The sequence below is a fragment of the Lipotes vexillifer genome, unplaced genomic scaffold, assembly GCF_000442215.2.
Source record: "Lipotes vexillifer unplaced genomic scaffold, Lipotes_vexillifer_v1.1 scaffold542, whole genome shotgun sequence".
Classification (NCBI taxonomy): domain Eukaryota; kingdom Metazoa; phylum Chordata; class Mammalia; order Artiodactyla; family Lipotidae; genus Lipotes; species Lipotes vexillifer.
Genome location: NW_006773166.1, coordinates 1,486,141 through 1,492,490, shown reverse-complemented (window position 1 = coordinate 1,492,490; position 6,350 = coordinate 1,486,141).

Below are 6,350 nucleotides of genomic sequence, written 5' to 3'. Positions count from 1 at the left end.
GCAGCGCTTCTGCCCATGGCCCTCCTGGGCTGACGTGGCGAGGCAGGCGTTTCTCACGGGGAACTCTGGTCTGAAACGCCGGATTAGAGGTCTCTGCACGCCGCACCTTATAAGCAAGTGAAAATAGACTAAGCACCAAGGGGGGAAAAAAGGTTAGACTTTATTTTATTGCCCAGATTCTATTTTTATTTCCCGTGAATTGTTAACGGGCTTTGCCGGTGACAACAGATCATTCTGGAAGGTTCTCAGAGAAATCAAGACCACTGTCTTTAAGTTGCAATATAAGCTCCTGGCTTTGGAGAAGTTGGCATGTCCCCACTGGGCTGGGGTCTCTCGGGTCAGAGGAGTGAAGAAAGGAAGGCAGGACAGATTCAGAGAAGTGCATCTTTTTGAAATATCTTGGGTGGAATCCCTTCTCCTTTCTGGTGTGTTAGGCCCATAGGAATGTGTCTTGTCCCAGGAGCCTGATCCTTCACAAGCTAAGTGACAACTGTATTGATTTTAAGATTCTTGAGCAAAGTCTGTATTAAGCTGGGGCACTTAGAATGCTTTGTCCCTGGCCCCGTTCTTCCCACACATAATGTTTCTACTCAGCTGTGGTGATCATATCCCAGATGGGAGTCCTTGAAAATGCCCTTCGGAGGGTCTCTGAACTTATCTCTTAGGCATAGGTAGATTGTGGGCTAGAAAACTGCAGACTTGCCCTGTCTTTCCTGTGCCAGTGTTGTGCTGTGTTGTCTCTTACCCCAGACACTGTGGCTGTGATGAGGCGCAGGGTGGGCTCTCTGCACTCAATAGCTGACCATCGTATGGACAACCTCCTCAGGGTGGGTCTAGAGATAATTTGTTTCTTTTTTTTTTTTAATGATGATAATGGCTGTTTTTTTAAAAAAAATTATTTTTGGCTGCGTTGGGTCTTGGTTGCTGGGCGCGGGCTTTCTCTAGTTGCGGTGAGCCGTGGCTACTCTTCGTTGCAGTGTGCGGGCTTCACATTGCGGTGGCTTCTCTTGTTGCGGAGCACGGGCTCTAGGTGTGTGGGCTTCAGTAGTTGCAGAACGCGTGCTCAGTAGTTGCAGAACGCATGCTCAGTAGTTGCGGCATGCAGGCCCTAGAGCGGGCAGGCTTCAGTAATTGTGGCTCACGGGCTTTAGAGCGCAGGCTCAGTAGTAGTGGCGCACGGGCTTAGTTGCTCCGCAGCATGTGGGATCTTCCTGGACCAGGGCACGAACCCGTGTCCCCTGCATTGGCAGGCGGGTTCTTAACCACTGTGCCACCAGGGAAGTCCCTATTTCTTTTATTTTTTAAAAATTGAGGTGAAATTCATATAACATACTATTAACCACTTTAAAGTGTACGATCCAGAGGCATTTTGTGCATCCACCATGTTCTTTCTCTGGTTTCAAAACTTTTTCATACCCCTTAAGTAATCATTCCTCATTCCCCACCCCTACCTCCAGCCTCTGGAAACCACTAATCTTCTTTGTGTCTCTACGGATTTGCTTATTCTGGATATTTCATATAAAAGGAATCATACAGTGTCTGGCTTCTGTCACCTTTCTGGAGCATAGTTTTGAGGTTCATCCATGTTATAGCATGTAACGGTGCTTCATTCCTTTTCATATCTGGTTTCCTTTAAAATGAAGTGTCTGAACTCACATTTGACACATCGTAACATACCTCTCCCACATTTCTCCTCCGTTTCCTTTAACCTTTCTCTCCTCTTGAGGAGCTGGGGGGAGAGGTACACTTTTAATCTGGTGAGGAACACAGAGAGATTTGATTGTTGATCTCAATCAAGATCTGTTTATAAAATATTGGACTGGATGATACAGCAAAATTACCATCAACACAGTGTTTCTGAAGTCCCTTCACTAGGGACCCTGGAGGAAAAAGTTCTCATTTGATCATGCAACGTTTCTTGAGCACTTACTGTGTGCTGCTAGAGGAAGGAGAGCATGTTGGCTGGATCACTGGGTGAGGTAAGACACTGGCCCCATCCTCATGGAACACGCATCTCAGAGGGATGACAGAGACATCCTCCAAGCATGACAATGCTGTGCAATAAATGCCTCTGTTAGATATTTTTCAGGGTATTGAGAAAGCACAGAGTCAGGGTGTTTAATTGGGAAAGGCTTTCAGAAGAGACTGATGTTTGAGCTAAATCCTGAAGCCTTGAAGGAATTTCCCAGAAGGAGCAGGCCAGGAAGGGAACAGCTTATGGAAGGTCCAGACGTTATAGTGAGCCCTGTAGGCTCACACATCATAAAAAACAAGAAAAATGCCAACCAGTCCTGACTTTTCTGTAGCGAGACCATATGACCTGTTCCTTGGCTGGTGAGCTTGTTTCCACCAAACGGTCCATGGGATAGGAGTACAGGGTGTATATCCACATGACTGTGAAAACACAGGTTACTGGTATATTCTACTAGAGGTAGTGGTGTGGCAGTTAAGAGCTGGATTTTGGAGCCAGGTGACCTGAATTTGAATCCTGATTCCATTGCTTATTAGCTGTGTAACCTTGAGCAAAATATGTTAAAACCATGGTGCCTTGGTTTGGTCATCTATAAAATGGAGGGCATAATAGTTTTAAGATTATTATGAGGATTACATGAGTTAATACAGTGTACGTATAGCATCTGAACAGTGCCTGGCACAGGTCAATCCTGTTGATAATGCAAGCTCTGGGCTCAGCTTTTATTGTTCCTCTGGACTGATCACAAAAACCATTTATTAGGGGCAGGAGTCATAATGGCTACAGCAAAAGGCACTGGGTGATTTATATGTCATATCATTTACCACTCCTGGTGAGGGAGGCTAAAAAGAGAGAGACCTGACAGATGAGTAATCAGGCTTGGAGAAATCCTCTCCCAAGACCCACAGCTGTTAAGGGACGGAGTCAGCATTTGGACCTGGGTTTGCCTGATTCCAGAGAACTGCTCTTAACCACTCCTCTATACTGTCTCTCTTGGCTGGAGATTCCAGAACACCAGTGGTGCACATGCCTTGGGGCTGGGGATTGTGTGTTGGAGGTCATTTCAATGCAAATTTGGGTCATTTAAGCATTTATCCCCTTCTGTTACAACTCCAGCAAAAACCTTCCCGTTTGAGCACGCCCCACTAATATGCTCCCTGCTCTCTGTGTGTATCAGATTAATTTCATGTTTGTCCCATAAACCAAAATGCAGGGGAGTTTCTTTCTTGGGACAAAATCTAGCTGAGCATAGGGGACATATTTTGGTTCTGGAGAAGGAGGTGGGGTGTGCCAAGTAGATTCAAACACCCCCTTGGGTTCTAATTATAGTGTAAGTGGAAAACTGATCCTCAACCTGTGGTCATGGAATTGGCCTGAGGAGGAGTGGCTTTAGAAGGGACGCCAGAGGTAGCGACCTAACTAAACGTGCACAGCTCTTCTGTGAGGGTTGTGGGAGCATCCTCTGGGGTGGGAATACCAGCACCTTTCAGGACCCTGGGGTTTTCCAGCTATTAGAGGTCTGGGTCAGGGTCTGTGGGGTCCCAAGAGTTAACTCTGCAGGCCATGTGCAACAGAAGTGGCCTGCTCTTTCTGTCTTCAGCATGATGGAGAGGTAATTCTTCTTAAGAGCTGTTAGAGTGCCCGAGCCAGGAATTGGCTGGAGAGAGTGGCCATAATCACGTTTCCAGCCTCTGTCAGGACCTTGGATCCTTCAAAACACCAAAGTATCCTGCTGGAGGCCTCCCCAAGTGGGAGCTATCAGGAAAAGCCCAGAAACATGGCTATGCCCATCCTCCATTGGTCTCCAGGGTACGGGCTGAGAAGGCAAAATTCTATAGAAATTTGGAGATTGAATTCTGTCCATTTTGTCATTGCTGATTTTGGAATTAGAGGAGGCAGAGGAGTAGGGGATCCATGAAGGAAGTTTACATATGCTTAGAGACTGTCCACCTTGATGGAGCTTGAGCTGGGTGGGCAGTGGGTTCTTTGAGATGCTTGATGTGAGCAGTGAGGGATAAAAATGCTTCTGGGCTCTCTGGGGACACAGATATTGTCTTGGGACTCTCTCTGCAGTTAGAAGGGAGAGGATAAAGTCATCCTTTCCTCCCTCTATCTCTCCCTCCCTTCCTCCCTCCTTCACTCGTTCCCTTCCTTTCTCATTTTTCCTTCAAGTATTTATTGAGCACCTACTGTGTGCTAAGTTGGCTGATATACCTGTGGAGAAAACACACCAAGGTGTTCTCAGTTTAGCAGTGGAGATAGCCAACAATTACAACATAGAGTGATAATGAGGTCTGTGCAAGGAGCCAGGTGAGCAGAGGAGGGAGCAACCGACTGTTTAGAATGGGAGGTGGGGGACAAGGATGAGAGAATTCACTGAGGGCCCTGCAGGGGTTCATAAGGGAGCTAGCATTTGAGGTGAACACTGGAGGAGTCTGCCAAGTGGTGAAGTGGGGAAGGGCCCCCAGAAAGAGGAAACAATGCAAGAAAAGGCTTGGAGGCATTAAAGAAAATCAGATAGGTGTTCACGAAAATGGGGATATGTAGTGTTCCAATAAAATGTACGCATTTGCAACACAAAGTAAATGCTGTTCTGTTGGAGACCATTGTTAGCAATACATTGGTGTTGGTTGTGGACATTTTGGCTATTTGTGACTTTAAGGAAACCAAAATCAATATTAGTTAACATCTGATTAAAATATGTGTTAATGAATTGTGAGTATATTTTATTAGATAACCAAGGGTTTTGGTGTATCTGGAACATAACATGTCATGAGGGTGACAGAAAGAAGAAAGAAATGAAGATACATAGGGCCAACTTAATGCTTAACTTGCTACGTGTTTTAAGGTTTTCTCTTTTCTTCTCTTTACTTTTTATAATGGAAAAGTCTCACATATAAAAGTAGAGATGAGTATGAGGGAGTCTTACATATCCATAACCCAGCTTTAATAACCACAGACTTTTTCTATTGATTACTTCCAGATTCTTTTTTAATTGCTGGAGTATCTGAAGCAAATCCAGTACCCATGGATACTTTAGTATAATTTCTTTAAAAGAATATATAAGTTGGGATGAAGTGAGAGAGTGGCATGGACATACATACACTACCAAATGTAAAATAGATAGCTAGTGGGAAGCAGCCGCATAGCACAGGGAGATCAGCTCAGTGCTTTGTGACCACCTAGAGGGGTGGGATAGGGAGGGTCAGAGGGAGATGCAAGAGGGAGGGGATATGGGGATATATGTATATGTATAGCTGATTCACTTTGTTATAAAGCAGAAACAAACACACCATTGTAAAACAAGTATACTCCAATAAAGATGTTAAAAAAAAGAAATCTGCTTATTCATTGAAAAAATAAATAAATAAAAGAATATATAATCACAAAAGTATACCAGATAGTTTCTTTCAAAAATAAAACTACAATATAATTTGCATGCCCAACAAAATAAACAAAAATTCCTTACTATCATTTAAAATCTGGTCTATTTTCAATTTTCGCTTGTTTTCTCAAAAATGTCTTTTTACAGTTGGTTTGTTTAAGTCAGAATCCAAACAGAGTCCACCTGCAGCCTATGGATGATTCGTCTCTTAAGCCTTTCTTACTCTATATTAGCTCTCTACCTATCCACCTCTTGATTAAAAAAACCTTTTTTAATTAAAAAACTGTTAGGAAACAGTTGTTTGTCCTGTGGTACCCCCAAAGTTTGGATTTGGCTGATTGTACCTCGTGGTGCCTTTTAGGAAGCTCCCCTAACCTCAGCATTGCCTGTGAACTGGTAGTTGAACCTAGAGACTTGAGCAGATCCAGGTTCTCTTTCTTTTGGAGGAAGACTTCATGGGTAGTTTTGTGTGTTTCCCGTTGAGTCATTAGTTAGTGAGGTTAATGAAGTAAACTTTGGTTACTGGGTTCAAGTGATGCCAGACTAATCCATTCATTATAGAGTTCAAGTGATGCCAGACTAATCCATTCATTATAGCGTTTGTATTCAGGTTTTAAAGCAGGAGTGGCAAAGCCAGATTTGTTTGACAAAGATCCCCCCGGTAACTATGTGAAGAATGACCTAATGAAGTGATCTTAGAGGTAGTTAAGACCAGTTGAGAGCAATTGCAGTGGTCTAGGTGAAACAGGAAGACTTTTGACTAAGAGGGTGGAGAGGGGGGTCCACATTTGAGAGATATCAAACAGGAAGTGGGTGTCTACTGGGTGTGGAGGTAATCGAGGAGAATACAGTCAATCAGTTAGCCTGTTGTCCTCTTTCCTCTAGATCCATCCTACCTTCGGAGACCTTGTCCATTTCCAAGGCTTTAATACCCTTATATGCAGTTGTAACTCTGGCCTTAAACTTTCATCCGGAACTTCACACTCTTATATC